Below are 19,189 nucleotides of genomic sequence, written 5' to 3' on the forward strand. Positions count from 1 at the left end.
ACATGATATCCGTGCTGAAATTTAAACTTACTCAGGATTTGTTTGGCCTTTTTATATATACACTAATTGAGTTTCCTAGGCATTTAATGTCCATAATCCAAATCTGAACTACAAATACATGCTCCAGTTCACCAAAATGGCTAAAAAAACTTATACATGTGTCCTTGGGTGCATGTTTAGGTCCCATGCCAAGAATGGGAACGAATTACAACCGTACCGGTGTCCTGGCTCGTCCTCAAACATTTAGAATCTCGGTTTTTAAGTCCCCATAAATCCAGAACTCACCAGAAAGTCATCAAAGGTGGCATGGTGTCACGTCATGGCACATATATGTCATGGTAAAAACATTGCCAATTTGGGCCAAGCTTTATTACAAACCTCTTACAAACTGGAGCCTGTCGCAAGAATCCTCGTGGTTTCGATAGGGAAATGTGTCCCCTTATGGGCCAAACGATAATCACTCCCTCTTCTAGCCTCGTATTTTCTTCTACACGCGACACGGAACAATGGGAGATTCGCGCTGAACTTTGAAATTATTCAGGGTTCGTTTGACATTTTTTATTCATTAATTGAGTTTTTAGTACAAGAAAATTGAGATACTGTGACAAAAATCCTTGTGACGGTGGTTGACAATGTCACACAAGTATGTAATGTGTGATGTTCTGGAGGTCGCGTCACCGATTACTATATGTTAGTGACGGTTAATGTTATTGAATCATGTGAGCCACTGAGTGCCACCTGGCTGTCATTTTTGTGACATTTTGGTAATTTCCATGATGAACCCACTACAGTCACCGATTATTACAAATGTGTGATGCTCATTTTTTATCGTGTAACTACTAGCAATGGGACGCATCATAGCTGCTTCGAGTTATTGAGCATTAGGACACACGCGTCAGTGTATTTTTATGGGTCTCGTGTGGCAATGGCTCAATGCTGGTAGTTGGACCCGCCATAGTTTGTTCATAAGTTATTGAGCGATGCAATTATTTTGTTCAGTCTAATATAGCGATCTAATATAAATTAGTGGTTAGAGACAAACTTATTATTGGTATTCGTAAGCCGATGAATATGGCGGTGCAGTTGTACACATATGGTGTCTAGTATGTGCTTTTTAATTCTTTTAATCAGATTATACACACATGGTATGTGACTACGTGGCACATGATTTTTACTTTTTTATAGACTATACACTTACATGATAAATGCCATTTTAATTTTTTGATCAGATTATTCATATACATTGTACATGTCAAAACGACCTTTTTGTGTTAAAAAACCCCACTGTCTTTTTGACGTAAGCGTGCCAAAGCCACTAGTTTTTTTTGAAAAAGCCACTAGTTTTTTTAGGGAGAATCGTTTTGCCCTGCAGCGCGTAGAGAATGAAAATTTCAAATTTTTTGGAGCGAAGCCTATTTTAGGCCAACCCTAATCCTCGTTTTCCCATCTAGCGTCGTCCTCTTCCTTTCTTAATCCCGATCCAATCTCCAATCCCCTACGCCGCTCCTCTCCCAAGCTCCCACCCCCATCCGCCTCCGCCGCCCCCACCATCTACGCAATAACCTCACCATTGAGAGGCCGAAGGAAGCCACTGCAGCGCCGCCGCCGCTGCAGGCCGTCGGGCACGGCAGGAGGAGCCCTCCGTGCGCCTGCTCTTCCCGAAGCTGTCGGGTCACCGTCCATGGCGTGATCTCCGTTGCCGCGTTTCCTCCCCGATGCTGCGCCCACGAACGCGGCTGGCCCATCCATCTCATTGACGCCCATGTCACCACCTTCATGGTCCTCCTCCAGCGTCCACCGTGGTGGGAGCAGAGTGCAGCCCGGCCATGACGGGTACCTCCTTCCCGCGCTCCCTCGCCTCCCAGCGTCTACTCGTCGTCGTCAGCCACCATGGTCGGCAAGGCCAACCTCCACGGCGACTGGATCTGCCACCACAGCCACGAGGACGACCATCCTCCATGGCCACCCCACTACCCGCCTCACCATCGGATCCGCCGTCCTGGGCGTACACCCGCGCATGGTCGGCAGATGTAGGCATCGCCGGCCGCCTCTACAACGACGAGCACTGTGACTGTCATCTATCTATTTCCCTTTTTTGTAGGATATCCAGTGAATTTTTGAAGTTTTGTTCTACTGATGAACTAGGTGATGTCAAACTGATGAACTAATTTACTTACTATAAGTTAATGAACACTCAATTCATACTGTTAGAATTTGTGTTATATAGATTTGGGGCACTTTTATGTGCATAGATGCTTGGCACTTTGAGAAATATTAACAGTTTGTTTGCGCAACACGTCAGTTTTACTATCATCACTTTGAGAAATATACAATTCTAGTGCAACATGTATTTGCATTCTAAATTAGCTACTTCATCACATTCATGCGTGCATGAGGTTAATACATACTCACATGTAAAATGGCTGCATTCTTTAAGGTCCAATTCCAAAAAAATTTAAGAGGAATTCATTTAGTTTGTGTTGATACCATAAGCTGGTACGTATTTTGGCAGTTCATTCAGTTCCATTACCTGGCATCTTTTGCAGCTTCGGGTATTACATCTCAATGTTTTTTGCATGATTTTTTCCATATATTACTTTGATGTGCCTAATTTCTGGAGATGCCTTTTTTTGCTAGTTGTTCATCTAAGCTTACTGCTGCCTGATGCCTCAACTGTGGTTTCTAATCGGCGACAAGTAGTTGTACAATATTTGCATCATGTTTGAGAGTAAAGTTGATAAATCCATGTAGGCAGAGTTGTGCTTATTGATTTTTCATGCAGTGGGTAGTGCTCCATTCCCTACTAGTCCAGTGTGCTTGGTGTTGATGAGGTAACACAGAAACTCGAGGAACCTTGGTGCCTTGTTGTTGTTGAACTTACGGACTTCCGCACTCAATAGGGAGAAGGTCTCCTAGCTAGCCACGGGAAGGTATACTTCACAGATCTGATTATTTTAAATGGCCATGAATTGTTAATTGAACCTGTATCTAAGTTATACTTTGCTGTTGAAGGAGCATGGCTGCCGGTGGTGTCCGGCATGGACGAATTAACTCGGTCTGCTTCTCTGCATTTTTTCCCTTTTTGCAGTTGGCGGTGTTCCCAATAGAAAAGGCATGTGACTTTCTTAATAATTCTGATTACTAGTCATGTTTTGTTGACAAAGTAAGCAAGTACTGAATTTATATTCTAACTAATATTCTAACTAGCCAAGATATATGTTTTTATGCAAAGTTGGTTATGTATTTATCTGTTCTCAGTTGGATTCATTAACTGATTACCTGATTGCAGCCTTGTCCGAGACTGAGCTTATATCATTTAAGTATGTTCGCTTTGAATCGGTTCATTTGATATTGTTGTGCATGTCGCTTGCAGTTTCTCTTCCCCAAAACTTTGTATGCTGTATTTTATCAGGCTACCATTATCAAAAAATTTAACTTTGATCTACAACTTTAATCTTTATAGGGACCAATATCTTCTGTTACTAATATGTTAACATTTGTGTTGCAAATTCTAACCCTTTGCTTGATGATGATGCAAGACATATTGTAAGAAGTAGGGATGAACAAAGGACTGAAACAACTGTTGATGCCTTCAAAAAGTCACACAAGAGGAAACTAGCATATGCTCCTTGTTCTGATGACGACGAGGGCTATTCAATTATGTTCAAGAGGAAAATACTCATTTGTTAATCTAGTCCATGTTATCTATCAATGGTACATGTCGCATTAGGCTGCTATGTAGCTCGTGTTATTTTTTTCTCATGTATTATGCGAAGTATGAGCATGGGGTATGCCTAAAGATCTGGCGGGTCTGGAAGCTGTACTTCATTAACACAAATCCGAGTTCTAGAAGAAAGAATTGAACAGAAAGATACAGAGGCAAGAGATTCAAATGACAGGAAATTGTCTTGTTTCTTTTTGTGTTCTTTTTGTTTCTTTTTGCTTGCTTTCGTGTGCATAGTGCACTCATGATAGTGAAAATGAAAACACAAATGTGTGCAAATAAGACATTCATCTTTAGTTCCTATAGTGAATTTATGTATGGTATGATCCTTATCCAATCAGCCAAAGTGGCATAAAAAACAAATGTTTGTAATGAGAAATACATGGTTTGTTGCATGGTTTTAATGCATGGTTTTTAATATAGAAATCAAATATGATTTGTTCATTTGTTTATGTGTTGTCCTAGCATAATTCTTCTTTTAACCAGGGTTGTAGACTTGACATCCTATCAATGTTGGGGATATCGCTTATCGGGAACTTATCGGTCGACCCATGATAAGGGGTAAATCGGCCAGTTTATCGGCATATCGGCCGATTTATCGGCATATCGGTTGACTTATCGGCCGATATATCTTATCGGTCAGACACTGGTAAGCGATAAATCGACCAATTTATCGGAATATCGGAAGATATCTTGAACAGTGCATCCTATTGGCGATGCTTCCTTTGGTTATGCATGTTTTAAACATTATAAGTTATTCTTGGGTTTACTATTTCATTGGCCCATCGACATGCTTGCCTTGACATTTAATAATGTACTTTTCTATTTCAAATTCATCATTAGATAGATTGTAGGCTTCTTAGTAGTACTCTCATACCCTTTTATCTTGTATGTTTTCATCTCATTACGATGCAACGTTGTTGTGTTTTGCCTATTTATAGCATCAGGAGGAGTTAGTTGCAAGACTTGAAGCATAAGAGAAAACATTTGAAGAGATATAGAAGAAGCAACAAGAAGAATTGGATGCTCTAAAGAAGAGCCGACAAGAGAAGAATGAAGCTTGGGCAAAGAAGCAACAAGAGCCAGATAATCTTATTAGTTTCCTCTTGAGGGCTCAAGCAACTCAATAGTCCGAGTCCAAACTTGATGGTGCATGAATGCCATCCTTCCATGATGGAAAGATAGTTGTTGAATCATACATTGCAATCATTGAGACAACACATGTGGTCTTTAGTTAACTATTAGTTTTCATCTTTTTCTACTGTATGTGTCAAACTTGAGTCAGTGCTATTTTTTACCATCATTTTTGTTTAAAGAATGATTTAGCTGAGACGATTTCATATATAACAGGATTTTTATTTCATATCAACTTATGATGTGATTTGGCTCTTTAAATTGTTTATATAATCTTGTGTGAATTAAATACTTATTGTGATATGCATTTGGAATATAGTGGATTTAATAATTCATTGTAATTTAAATTCGAAAGAAAGTAATTATATTTTGACGACTTCATCTTCATCCATAATAAAAGTAGCGTTGCTACTAGTGGGATAGCTGCTCAGGCATTGACGTGGCATAAATTTAGTGACGTTGCTTCGTCACTAGACATGGTCCAATATGGCATATTTTCTCCTAACATGTGACATTCATCGACCGTCATGGAAGCAGCAAGTCGATGACATTTGTTATAACGTCACCGAAGGTCTCGATTTCAATGACGTTTTTGCGCTTGTGCCGTCACTAGGAGTAATTTGTGACGGGGATTCTGTGATGATGCTCGTGACGCCCATGAAATGGCACTAGGGGGTAATTTGTGACGTTATTAGCTATTCGATGACATTTTTTGGCTCGTCATAGTAGGCCCGATCTCTTGTAGTGTTTCTAGGCAATTTAATGTACATAATTCAAATCTGAACTACAAATACATGCTCCAGTGCACCAAAATGGCTAGAAAAAAACGTACATGTTTCGTTGGGGTGCATGTTTAGGTCCCATGGAACAAATAGGAATGAATTCAACCGTCGCGCCGTCTTGGCTTGGCCATAAACATTGTGAATCTCGGTTTTTTAATATATGTAAATCCAAAACTCACTAGGAAATCATGAAACTTGGCATGGTGTCACTACATGGTACATATAACTGTCCAATTTGGGCGAAGCTATAGTTTAAGCCTCTTACAAACCGAAGCCTGTCGCAACCCTCGTGGTTCCGGTAGGGAAACATGCCCCTCTTATGGGTGAGACGATAATCGATGCCCCTTCTCGCCTTGAACTTTGCTTTCCACAGGCAACATAGAATAACAGGAATGTCAGACTAAAATTTGAAACTATTCAAGGTTCGTTTGGCCATTGTATATATATTACTAATTACTAAGTTTTCTACACATTTAATGTGGTCCATAATTCAAATTTGAACTATAAGAACTTGCTCCAGTGAGGCAAAATGGGTGGGAAATCGTACATGCACTACAAAAAAATACACTTCCGTGATGATACGTGTTTGTCACAGTAGGTCGCTTTTTTGTCATGCATGTACATCCATGACAAATTTATGACAGAATCAAGATAGTCATACCTGTGCTGTCATAGAAGTTTTCCATGACATTACCAAAATTATCATCACGGAAGTGTCCACTTCCATGACAATAAATCACGCGTCACAGAAGTGCTTTCGTCAAGGGTGACCGACACATGGCATCCACTGTAACGGAACGTTGTTAAGTTATCGGGTCGGGTTTTGGATCCGATAACCCATTAACAGCCACGGCCAATGAGGATTTTCCATGTGTAAAATCATCATTGGCTGGAGGAGACACGTGTCAACTCATCCAATGGGCGAGACGCGCCTATGATATGTTGACACGTGGACTGGCCCATCAAGTTTAAATGGGCCGGCCCAACTGAAGGCCCACAAGATTTTGCGGACCATAATGGGCCGGCCCAGCTAAAGGCCCATGAGATTTTGCGAACCATAATGGGCTGGCCCAGCTAAAGGCCCACAAGATTTTGCGGGCCATAATGGGCCAGCCCAGGTAAAGGCCCATAAGATTTTTGTGTGCCGTAATGGGCCGGCCTAGGTAAAGACCCACAAGATTCTTGCGGATCATAATGGGCCGACCCAGCTAAAGGCCCACGAGATTTCGCCGACATTAATGGGCCGGCCCAGCTGTAGGCCCACAAGATTTTGAGTACCCTAGTAGGCCGGCCCATTAACTGACTGCCATGTTTTGGGCCAAATGCCGACCCATATTTGATCCGGTCCATTAATGTCCTGCCACGCTCCGGGCCTAATAGTGGCCCATATGAGATCCGGCCCGTTAAAGGCCTACCATGTTCTAGGCCAAATTACGGCCCAGATCAGGTCCGGCCCTTTAAGACGCTTTGGGCTCAAATATGGCCCATATCAGATTCGGCCCGTCAACTGGACACTATGCTTTTGGGCCCACTTGCTAAAGGCCCACTTAGTAATTCGGCCTGATATTAGTTTTGGCCTATTAAGGGCCCGTTTAACATTTTGACCCTATATTAATTTCAGCCTGTTAAAAGCCCGTCATATAGTTGGGCTTAACTACGACCCGGTTTGCATCCGGCCTGCTCGCAGCCGATATCTGATTGGGCCAAAGAAGGAACGAGACAATTTTTTGGCCTGTTAAAAGCCCGTGATTTGATTCGCACAATCATGGGCCGGGGTTCATTTCGGGCTGCTGCCGGCTCGTGAGCTAATCAGCACGTTTCAGGCCCAACCTACATCGTGATTGCATGACGGCCCGATTATGTACCGTAATTTTACGGTTTGGCCGGTTTACTGTGAAGACAGGATATATATACAGTAAAATAACTGCATCATCGTGAATAAGAAAAAACCTAGACTATACAATAAAGAAATTACGGCATATTACATCCACTGGGCATCAAAGTTCGCCACTATGATAATAAAGCACAAGCAGACAGCAGATTACATACACTAGGCATCAAAGATCGCCACCAGTGCAAATAAACACGCCGATAAAATAATATACAAAACCGACAACACTTCAATAGAGTTCAAGAAAGGTTAGCCCTGCTGGGAGCTGCAGGGAAAGCAGCTGAGCAAGATGATGAGATTGCGCTTGTTCAACACTTGTATCTTCCTCACTCTGAAAGATAAACAAGCAGACAGATGACAGGTTTTGCACATAAAAGTATCAGTGCTGACAATTCATCACATTTCTTACTGACGAATAAAGTGACACAGTTTAAATTTGCATTAACACAATATGGTATTGTTCAGGTCAAGACATGGAAGGAAATGACATTGTGAAGGAGTTGGCAGCTTCACGACACCACTGGATTACAGATCAAGAACTCATAAGTATGAATGGTTAGTGTGCTGTCAATTTATACCATTTCAGATTGGCAGACAATGAGACGGTTTAAATAATAGTAGAATGATATGACATTGTTCATAGTTAAGACATTGCAGAATATGACATTGTGCTATAGTGGGTAGGTTCACCACACCACTGGATTACAGATGAAGAACAGAAGCATACATGCAGTGCAAAAGAAGATCACTTGCTCTGTATAGTTTAATTTACATGGTATGAAGAAGGAACTTGGTTGTACAACTGAAAACTTAAATTGAGAAAGGACGAACTTTTGTTTATGAACTACATATAATAAACTTTAAACAAGCAATTTGATGCAAACACCAAAAATAAATAGATGTTGCAGTCATGCCTAACCAAATATATACACCAAAGTTTGAAGGCTTGAGATGGACAAACTTACATTATTGGTGAAGACAGGCTCTATAAGGGCCTTGTCCATGCTGATGTGGGGGAGGCAATTCAAGAAGTTTACCATAGAATCTTCTTCAAAAGCATTGCCTTTATTCTACATTTTGTTAAGAGTAAATATAGATGTGATAATATACGAAAAAATGGAGAATATTTAAGATAAGATGAAGAGTGATGCTACATAACCAAGTAGCTATAAATGTAAGTGCAGCGATACAGGCAAAAGGTACAGCCAAGAGCAATGCACAGCTAAACTTCTTTAGTACCAACCTTATGGTAAGAGTAAATATAGATCTGATGTGTAGAAAATGGAGGGCTAAGGAAAATAAACTGCAGAGTGAGGGTACATGAACAACTACCTGTCATTATAAGTACACTGATAAAGGACAACATGTACTTACAAGAGCAATGCAGAGCTAAAAAAACATTGTCATTGGATATATTCTACACTAATGTAACCATTCATACAGATCAGATAATTTGGAGTGAACAATTGATAAGCAAGCTATCATGCATACTGCTGTCACATAATGAACCAGGTATGTATGCAAGTACAGTGATACAGGACAACAGGTACTAACAAGAGCAAAGCAGCGGGCAGCATATTTGCGATATCCTGTCGTTCTTGTCAAACCAAAGTTCTTCTTCTAGCAGATTTCCTGTAAAAAAGATCCGTAAGGCACATGCGGAAAAGTAGAAGTTCAAATTGTCATGTGATTTCATAGACAGTACCTCATCCTGGGAACGAGACCAGTGCATAACAAGGTTTTTCCATTCAATGTCTTCTAAATTTAGCACAGGAGACTTCACCGGAAATTCATTTATAGACTTGCCATCAAAGTGTGATTTCCTCAGGTAACACCGATACTGCTGCAATGCTTCCTTGAAAAGCACAAGCAAGCTTTGCTCGTCATGACTATCCAGATTGACCCTCGCCTAGTTACAACAATGTAATGTAAATCATTGATGTGTTCAATCAGCAGAAAACAGGAAAATAATAACCATGAATAATAGCACTTACACGTAAGTTGGACAGGAAGATGTGAAAATGGTGTTTGTCTTCACAATAATCTTCCCATGATGGGAATATATGCACGTAGTCCCTAACAACATTGAAAGCATTGTCTTTTAAACAGGGAATAAATGGAATGGGGTTCCAATCTGCAGGAATTGGCCGTCTCTACAGTTGGGATAGGTCTTCGGCCGGTGGACTTGCTGTACTTTTTGCTGGAGTGGGATTTTTCTGTGGTACAGCTGGTGCTATGGCAAATGAAATCGGTATACCTTTTGCTGGAGTGCAGGTCCTGTGTGGTGGGGCTAGTGGTGTGGCCAGTGAAGTATGGGTACAGTCTACTGGAGTCGGTCCTACATTTTGTGTCACTGGTTGTACAACCAGTATAAGTGGGGTGTTGTCTGATTTCTCCGGCACCACCACGTTTTTCAAGGACTTTGCTGGTGCTCCTTCAGGTTCGGCAATCACCCTCTTCCTTTTTGATGTCTGATGGACCAGAACAACATTTGAGTGGAAAAACATGGTACGATGATAGATGGAATATGTATTGATAATGGATGGGCATGGCATCTCGACATATATGATGAGTAAACTAAGCAGATGGCGGTGCAACAAAGTAGAAGAAATGCAAGACAACATATGCAAGATATGCGCAATCAATAAAACCTTGCCAAATTAGAACATGCACCTTGATGGGTGAACAGGACAGGCCATCTGCTTTTGACTCCTCGAGGTTAGAATAGTCATTAGGATGATATTCTGAACAAGAATCAACAGGTGGGGAGCGTACGAGTTTCATTGCTTCCAGAATGGCACTCAATGCCTTGGTGCCAATTTTGTAAGTCATTGCAGTGTTCCACAATATTCTTCTGATGCACGGATTCTGATATTCACTGTAATTGCGTATGATATTTGAGAACCATGAAAACATAAATAGTTGTGAGATTATCTTTGTAATGCAGATGATATTCTAATATAGGGGGGCCCTGTAAACACTTGTGTGCTATCACTGGATTCTGATGAGAGAGCTCATGTGTGCTGTAATATGGTGCGTGCATTTATATAATCTGGCACAAGTACACAAAAAAATAGGCTCCAGAAGTAAGGATAGCTGGCAGATGATAGGTTCATAATATACTGTATAGAGAGTTTATTGCCAAACCATGATAACAAGAGCACACAGCAACTAGGCAGATCATAGTGTACATAACAGGGGTACACCATAACCAGGATATATAAATCGGGAAAGTGGAACTGGCTGGAAATTACGGTGTTGTATTGCCGCTAGTAATTGAAAGCCTATCGATCACGTACAGGCCAGCTCTATCAGCTGTTAGACTGCAGATGTCCCTGCTCCCCTTCCTGACAAGGAACATACTGCGCTTCCCATACAGAACACCGCACGGGCCGCCAGCCGAACCACCGGCCCCACCGCCTGTGTTCCTCCGCCACCCCCACCCCCACCCCCGCCCCACCCGCGTCGAGTTTTCTTCGTTCGACGAGGCCCCACCATCGCCCCCCACAACCACCGTCCCCACCCGAGCCCCTTTGATCACACCGGCGAACTCCGGCGAGCTCTGAAAAATCGACTGACCCAATTTTGAAATTTAGTCTAATGTGATTTAACTAGTGTGGAATATAAAAGGGGAAAACCATGAGCATTGCGAGTATGGTGTTGAGCGTGCCATGGCGGATCTGAAGGTGCAAACCGGACAAAGGCAACTTCGCAACCAAGACAAGAAATTGGAGTAAAGCAGTGGCGATCTATTTTCTTGCTGCGCTAAATAAGTTGAGCAGATACGAAAGAGTACCACCTCTGGTGCGGCGCCGTGTACGCATCTGTTGAGAATTTAACGATGCTGCGGTAGCGATGGCTGTCGACGGCGTGGAAGAAGATCTAGGAGGGTAGACGGTGGCGGCGGGGCGCAGTGGACGAGACGGTCGTAGGAGCGGCACCGGCAAGGTGGACGACGGCGGGGATGAAGCGAGAGGACGGGATGCAAGGATCCCTGTCCGAAGCAGTGGATTAGAGAGGTCGATCTCTTGTAATGGACGACGGCGTCGGGGTATCAGCTCCGACATGGTGGAGGAGGACGGCGGTGGATGGGGTGGCGGACGGCGGCGGCGGGCGGAGGAGGGTGGGGTGGAGAGGGTGTTTTGGCGCCCACGGAGTACGAATGGGGAAAAGGGAGGTAGAGAGGAAGGGGGGAACCATGTATTCAGGGCGCGCTTGTCTCAAATGCGAGGAAATTTACAAACTTAGCAAATTTCTACTACATCACAGCAACACTAGTCGGTTGGGGATAGGACGGTAATCTCGCATACACTGAATATTTGCCGACGAGAGTTTGTTTTTGGCACCCACCGTGTATGAATATGAATCGGGGAGGGAGTCGATTTCGGTCGAGGACACACTGTGTTTTGGCGCCCACCGTGTATGAATCCGGGTGAGAGGCGGTTACGTCACGTTTGGGTGAAATTACAAACCTACCTCTATCGAAACCTATAGAAATCCAGCATATAGGCTTTGCGTGGCAGGGATAGGCAGTAGTGATTTCCATCTCGCAGATTTTGGTTTCGGGTGGTTACTGCGACTTTCCCCACTTCATTCAAATTTTGCAGAGTGCACGTTTACCATGCCAACTCAATTCGAATCCCGTTTGTATTCTATTTTTTCTCGGGCGGGATCCATTTTCAATTGGAATTACATTCTATATACATCATTTATATATATATACTTTCAAAAGCACAACAAACAATTCTGCTCCTTTATATGTATAATATGATTTACAAATACAACAATCTCAAAATATTAAGGTTGAATTCAAAAAAATTTAACCTAATTATGTTCTACTAAAATGTATGGATCAGTAATATCTACATATTAAATAACATAGATGTGCGTGAATTCATATGAGTATGCATGTTTGATAGATCAATTTTTGTTCGAGTATGGATTACATGTATCATCATCTCGAATTCAAATATTTGAATCCCTTTTTTGTTCACTCCTTTCACGCCCATCTCTCTCGCATGCATGCTCCTTCAGGTAGCTATCACTCTCTTTTCTCCAGCTCACTCGCACGCTCACTTCATGTTGCTCCTATCCTCGCAAACATGGTCTCCTGAGGTCTCCCTTGAGAAGTGTCACACTCTCCCTATCATTATACATTACACGGTTTTCATTATCTCTCACGTCTCTACTGTTCTCTGGTATCACTCGGTGCCTAAGCTTTCTTTTTCACCGCCAAACACACAGTCTCCACTCGTCTTTCACTTTGTCTTTCTCTCTATGGGATTCTCTCACACACCCTATATGTCTCTACATATGACTCATACCACTAAAACTACCCTCTCTATCTCTCCTATAGACACAACATTTGTTGCGGTCTCCTTTTCGTCTCCATCCCAGACTAACATTATTCATTTGTTTACCGATCAGACAACCCCGACTACTGTCTCCTCTATCTCTCACAGACACACACACAACTCCTGCTTCCACTCCCCTTCCCGACTACCGTCTCTCTCTCACACACACAAAACTCTCGCTTTCGCACCCCGACTCGTATTTCTCTCACAAACATTTATCGACTAGCTAGCCTCTAGATAGGTTTATACACCCGCACACTCGTGCTTCCACCATCGCATACATGTCTCTCTCCCGCTCCTTGTATCTATGTAGATTTTTCTTCCCTTCTTGAGACACGCCCTCTCGATCGTGCACACACACACTATCGCCTCATTTTAAGCTGATACCTATCGCACACACACTCCTTGTGTCTTTGTCACACATGCACTCCGTCCTCATCCACTCGCCCTCTCTCTCACACACACATGGGCTTTTTGCAACAACTAGCAAGATGCCCATGTGTTGCACGGAACATCAAGATGCATTTGTATGAGTAGTTTATCTTGTGGGGGAAAAGGATGAACGAGGTAAGGCCTTATTTGCAAATGTGGAGAGGGGTGTGGGTATCTTTTTGCAAAATTGACATAGTTTCCTTCCTATCCGTCAGATATAGATCGGACGGCCTATATTGCAGGATGGCAGGCACATGATCATCACCGACAATGCTTATTATAAGAGTAGGGATAAAAATAGAGTTGGTGATGATGGTGGGCCTGCCATCCTGCAATGTAGGTCGTCTGATTTATATCTGACGGATAGGAAGGAAAATATGGCAATTTACCCGCACTCTTCACCACATTTGCAGATAAGGCCTTCCCTCGTTCATCCTTTTCTCCCACAAGATCCTGATGTTCCGTGCAATGCACGTGCATCTTGCTAGTAAGAGTAGAAATTAGACATATACCACTTCTCGAATCTTGAAACCAACAACATTCCTCCCTTATCTCATCAAAACCGCCAAAGGAATATATTTTGAGTGAAACATAACATATTTTTAGTGATATACGTATTTCAAAGCTAGACTTTTTTTCTATCAAATCGGTGAATATGTATTAATCCAGTGGCGGAGACAAGCCTGGGGCAGCTAGGGCTATAGCCCTAGGCCTAGAAACAACTTCCTTTGTAATTTCTTCATGCAAAGCATAGAAAATCATAGAAGTTTATCACTCAACATAGCACAGCCCTAGGCGTAATCTGCATCTAGCTCCGCCACTATATTAATCTACTTTGATCGTGTGGCAACGCATTGGCACATTGCTAGTAGTTATTATAATTTTTTGGACACCAGAAAAATGGTGGAGTACATATACGAAGAGAAGAGGCGCACGCACGCAGTCGGCCTCTCGCTGTCTCGCACACATGAGTGTTACGTAAAGGCGACGTTAACAAATAAACTCTAAAACCCTAGGGGCACGATTTCTGCATTCGCGGGTACCGTGTACGTGGTGGAGCACCTTTGTAGGAATAGTCAGCTCGCGTGATAATTTGATCCGTAGGAGTTGATGGTCGGGACCACAGGTGAACGACTTGGAGCGCGCTGGCTCGCCAGTTGCCACAGATCGAGTAGCCATGTTTAAAATATCATTTTTTTAGCGGGGTTAAGAGTTCCGATTTTCAATGGCGCGTTATAAGTAGTAAGTAGTTTTTAGAACGATTGGTATGGAGCGAAAATGGAATTCATAGTACTACGTACCTCCTTGGCGTATGGTTGTTGTTGGGTTTCGTAGTAATTTCAAAATTTTCCTACGCACACGCAAGATCATGGTGATGCATAGCAACGAGAGGGGAGAGTGTTGTCTACGTACCCACGCAGACCGACTGCGGAAGCATTGACGCAACGTAGAGGAAGTAGTCGTACGTCTTCCCGATCCGAGCGATCCAAGCACCGTTACTCCGGCACCTCCGAGTTCTTAGCACACGTACAGCTCGATGACGCTCCCTGGGCTCCGATCCAGCAAATCTTCGGGGATGAGTTCCGTCAGCACAACGGTGTGGTGACGATGATGATGTTCTACCGATGCAGGGCTTCGCCTAAGCACTACAACGATATGACCGAGGTGGAATATGGTGGCAGGGGGCACCGCACACGGCTAAGGAACGATCACGTGGATCAACTTGTGTGTTCTAGGGTGCCCCCTGCCTCCGTATATAAAGGAGCCAAGGGGAGGGGTGCGGCCGGCCAAGGAGGGCGCGCCAAAGGAGTCCTACTCCCTCTGGGAGTAGGATTCCCCCCCCCCCAATCCTAGTTGGAATAGGATTCGCTGAGGGGGAAAAGAGAGAGGGGGGCCGGCCACCTCTCCTTGTCCTAATAGGACTAGGGGAGGGGGGGAGGCGCACGACCCATCTTGGGATGCCCCTTCTCTTTTCCACTAAAGCCCACTAAGGCCCATATAGCTCCCGGGGGGGTTCCGGTAACCTCCCGGTACTCCGGTAAAATCCCGATTTCACCCGGAACACTTCCGATATCCAAACATAGGCTTCCAATATATCATTCTTTATGTCTCGACCATTTCGAGACTCCTCGTCATGTCCGTGATCACATCCGGGACTCCGAACTAACTTCGGTACATCAACATGCATAAAACTCATAACAACTGTCATCGTAACTTTAAGCATGCGGACCCTACGGTTCGAGAACAATGTAGACATGACTGAGACACATCTCCGGTCAATAACCAATAGCGGGACCTGGATGCCCATATTGGCTCCTACATATTCTACGAAGATCTTTATCGGTCAGACCGCATAACAACATACGTTGTTCCCTTTGTCATCAGTATGTTACTTGCCCGAGATTCGATCGTCGGTATCCAATACCTAGTTCAATCTCGGTACCGGCAAGTCTCTTTACTCGTTCTGTAATACATCATCCCGCAACTAACTCATTAGTTGCAATGCTTGCAAGGCTTATGTGATGTGCATTACCGAGAGGGCCCAGAGATACCTCTCCGACAATCGGAGTGACAAATCCTAATCTCGAAATACGCCAACCCAACATCTACCTTTGGAGACGCCTGTAGAGCTCCTTTATAATCACCTAGTTACGTTGCGACGTTTGGTAGAACACAAAGTGTTCCTCCGGTAAACGGGAGTTGCATAATCTCATAGTCATAGGAACATGTATAAGTCATGAAGAAAGCAATAGCAACATACTAAACGATCGGGTGCTAAGCTAATGGAATGGGTCATGTCAATCAGATCATTCAACTAATGATGTGACCTCGTTAATCAAATAACAACACTTTGTTCATGGTTAGGAAACATAACCATCTTTGATTAACGAGCTAGTCAAGTAGAGGCATACTAGTGACACTAAGTTTGTCTATGTATTCACACATGTATTATGTTTCCGGTTAATACAATTCTAGCATGAATAATAAACATTTATCATGATATAAGGAAATAAATAATAACTTTATTATTGCCTCTAGGGCATATTTCCTTCAGTCTCCCACTTGCACTAGAGTCAATAATCTAGATTACACAGTAATGATTCTAACACCCATGGAGCCTTGGTGCTGATCATGTTTTGCTCATGGAAGAGGCTTAGTCAACGGGTCTGCAATATTCAGATCCGTATGTATCTTGCAAATCTCTATGTCTCCCACCTGGACTAGATCCCGGATGGAATTGAAGCATCTCTTGATGTGCTTGGTCCTCTTGTGAAATCTGGATTCCTTTGCCAAGGCAATTGCACCAGTATTGTCACAAAAGATTTTCATTGGACCCGATGCACTAGGTATGACACCTAGATCGGATATGAACTCCTTCATCCAGACTCCTTCGTTCGCTGCTTCCGAAGCAGCTATGTACTCCGCTTCACATGTAGATCCCGCTACAACGCTTTGTTTAGAACTGCACCAACTGACAGCTCCACCGTTTAATGTAAACACGTATCCGGTTTGCGATTTAGAATCGTCCGGATCAGTGTCAAAGCTTGCATCAACGTAACCGTTTACGATGAGCTCTTTGTCACCTCCATATACGAGAAACATATCCTTAGTCCTTTTCAGGTACTTCAGGATGTTCTTGACCACTGTCCAGTGATCCACTCCTGGATTACTTTGGTACCTCCCTGCTAGACTTATAGCAAGGCACACATCAGGTCTGGTACACAGCATTGCATACATGATAGAGCCTATGGCTGAAGCATAGGGAACATCTTCCATCTTCTCTCTATCTTCTGCAGTGGTCGGGCATTGAGTCCGACTCAACTTCACACCTTGTAACACAGGCAAGAACCCTTTCTTTGCTTGATCCATTTTGAACTTCTTCAAAATCTTGTCAAGGTATGTGCTTTGTGAAAGTCCAATTAAGTGTCTTGATCTATCTCTATAGATCTTTATGCCTAATATGTAAGCAGCTTCACCGAGGTCTTTCATTGAAAAACTCTTATTCAAGTATCCCTTTATGCTATCCAGAAATTCTATATCATTTCCAATCAGTAATATGTCATCCACATATAATATCAGAAATGCTACAGAGCTCCCACTCACTTTCTTGTAAATACAGGCTTCTCCGAAAGTCTGTATAAAACCAAATGCTTTGATCACACTATCAAAGCGTTTATTCCAACTCCGAGAGGCTTGCACCAGTCCATAAATGGATCGCTGGAGCTTGCACACTTTGTTAGCTCCCTTTGGATCGACAAAACCTTCCGGTTGCATCATATACAACTCTTCTTCCAGAAATCCATTCAGGAATGCAGTTTTGACATCCATCTGCCAAATTTCATAATCATAAAATGCGGCAATTGCTAACATGATTCGGACAGACTTAAGCATCGCTACGGGTGAGAAGGTCTCATCATAGTCAACCCCTTGAACTTGTCGAAAACCTTTTGCGACAAGTCGAGCTTTGTAGACAGTAACATTACCATCAGCGTCAGTCTTCTTCTTGAAGATCCATTTATTCTCAATTGCTTGCCGATCATCAGGCAAGTCAACCAAAGTCCATACTTTGTTCTCATACATGGATCCCATCTCAGATTTCATGGCTTCAAGCCATTTTGCGGAATCTGGGCTCACCATCGCTTCTTCATAGTTCGTAGGTTCATCATGATCTAGCAGCATGATTTCCAGAACAGGATTACCGTACCACTCTGGTGCGGATCTCGCTCTGGTTGATCTACGAGGTTCAGTAGTATCTTGTCCTGAAGTTTCATGATCATCATCATTAGCTTCCTCACTAATTGGTATAGGTGTCGCAGAAACAGTTTTCTGTGATGTACTATCTTCCAATAAGGGAGCAGGTACAGTTACCTCGTCAAGTTCTACTTTCCTCCCACTCACTTCTTTCGAGAGAAACTCCTTCTCTAGAAAGGATCCATTCTTAGCAACGAATGTCTTGCCTTCGGATCTGTGATAGAAGGTGTACCCAACAGTCTCCTTTGGGTATCCTATGAAGACACATTTCTCTGATTTGGGTTCGAGCTTATCAGGTTGAAGCTTTTTCACATAAGCATCGCAGCCCCAAACTTTAAGAAACGACAACTTTGACTTCTTGCCAAACCATAGTTCATAAGGCGTCGTCTCAACAGATTTTGATGGTGCCCTATTTAACGTGAATGCGGCCGTCTCTAAAGCATAACCCCAAAACGATAGCGGTAAATCAGTAAGAGACATCATAGATCACACCATATCTAGTAAAGTACGATTACGACGTTCGGACACACCATTACGCTGTGGTGTTCCGGGTGGCATGAGTTGCGAAACTATTCCACAAATTTTCAAATGTACACCAAACTCGTAACTCAAATATTCTCCTCCATGATCAGATCGTAGAAACTTTATTTTCTTGTTACGATGATTTTCAACTTCACTCTGAAATTCTTTGAACTTTTCAAATGTTTCAGACTTATGTTTCATTAAGTAGATATACCCATATCTGCTTAAGTCATCTGTGAAGGTGAGAAAATAACAATATCCGCCACGAGCCTCAATATTCATTGGACCACATACATCGGTATGTATGATTTCCAATAAATCTGTTGCTCTCTCCATAGTACCGGAGAACGGCGTTTTAGTCATCTTACCCATGAGGCACGGCTCGCAAGTACCAAGTGATTCATAATCAAGTGGTTCCAAAAGTCCATCAGTATGGAGTTTCTTCATGCGCTTTATACCGATATGACCTAAACGGCAGTGCCACAAATAAGTTGCACTATCATTATCAACTCTGCATCTTTTGGCTTCAACATTATGAATATGTGTGTTACTACTATCGGGATTCATAAAAAATAGACCACTCTTCAAAGGTGCATGA

This window comes from Triticum urartu, chromosome 2A, assembly GCF_056163025.1.
Source record: "Triticum urartu cultivar PI428250 chromosome 2A, HENAU_Tu73, whole genome shotgun sequence".
In the NCBI taxonomy this organism is placed as follows: Eukaryota; Viridiplantae; Streptophyta; class Magnoliopsida; order Poales; family Poaceae; genus Triticum; species Triticum urartu.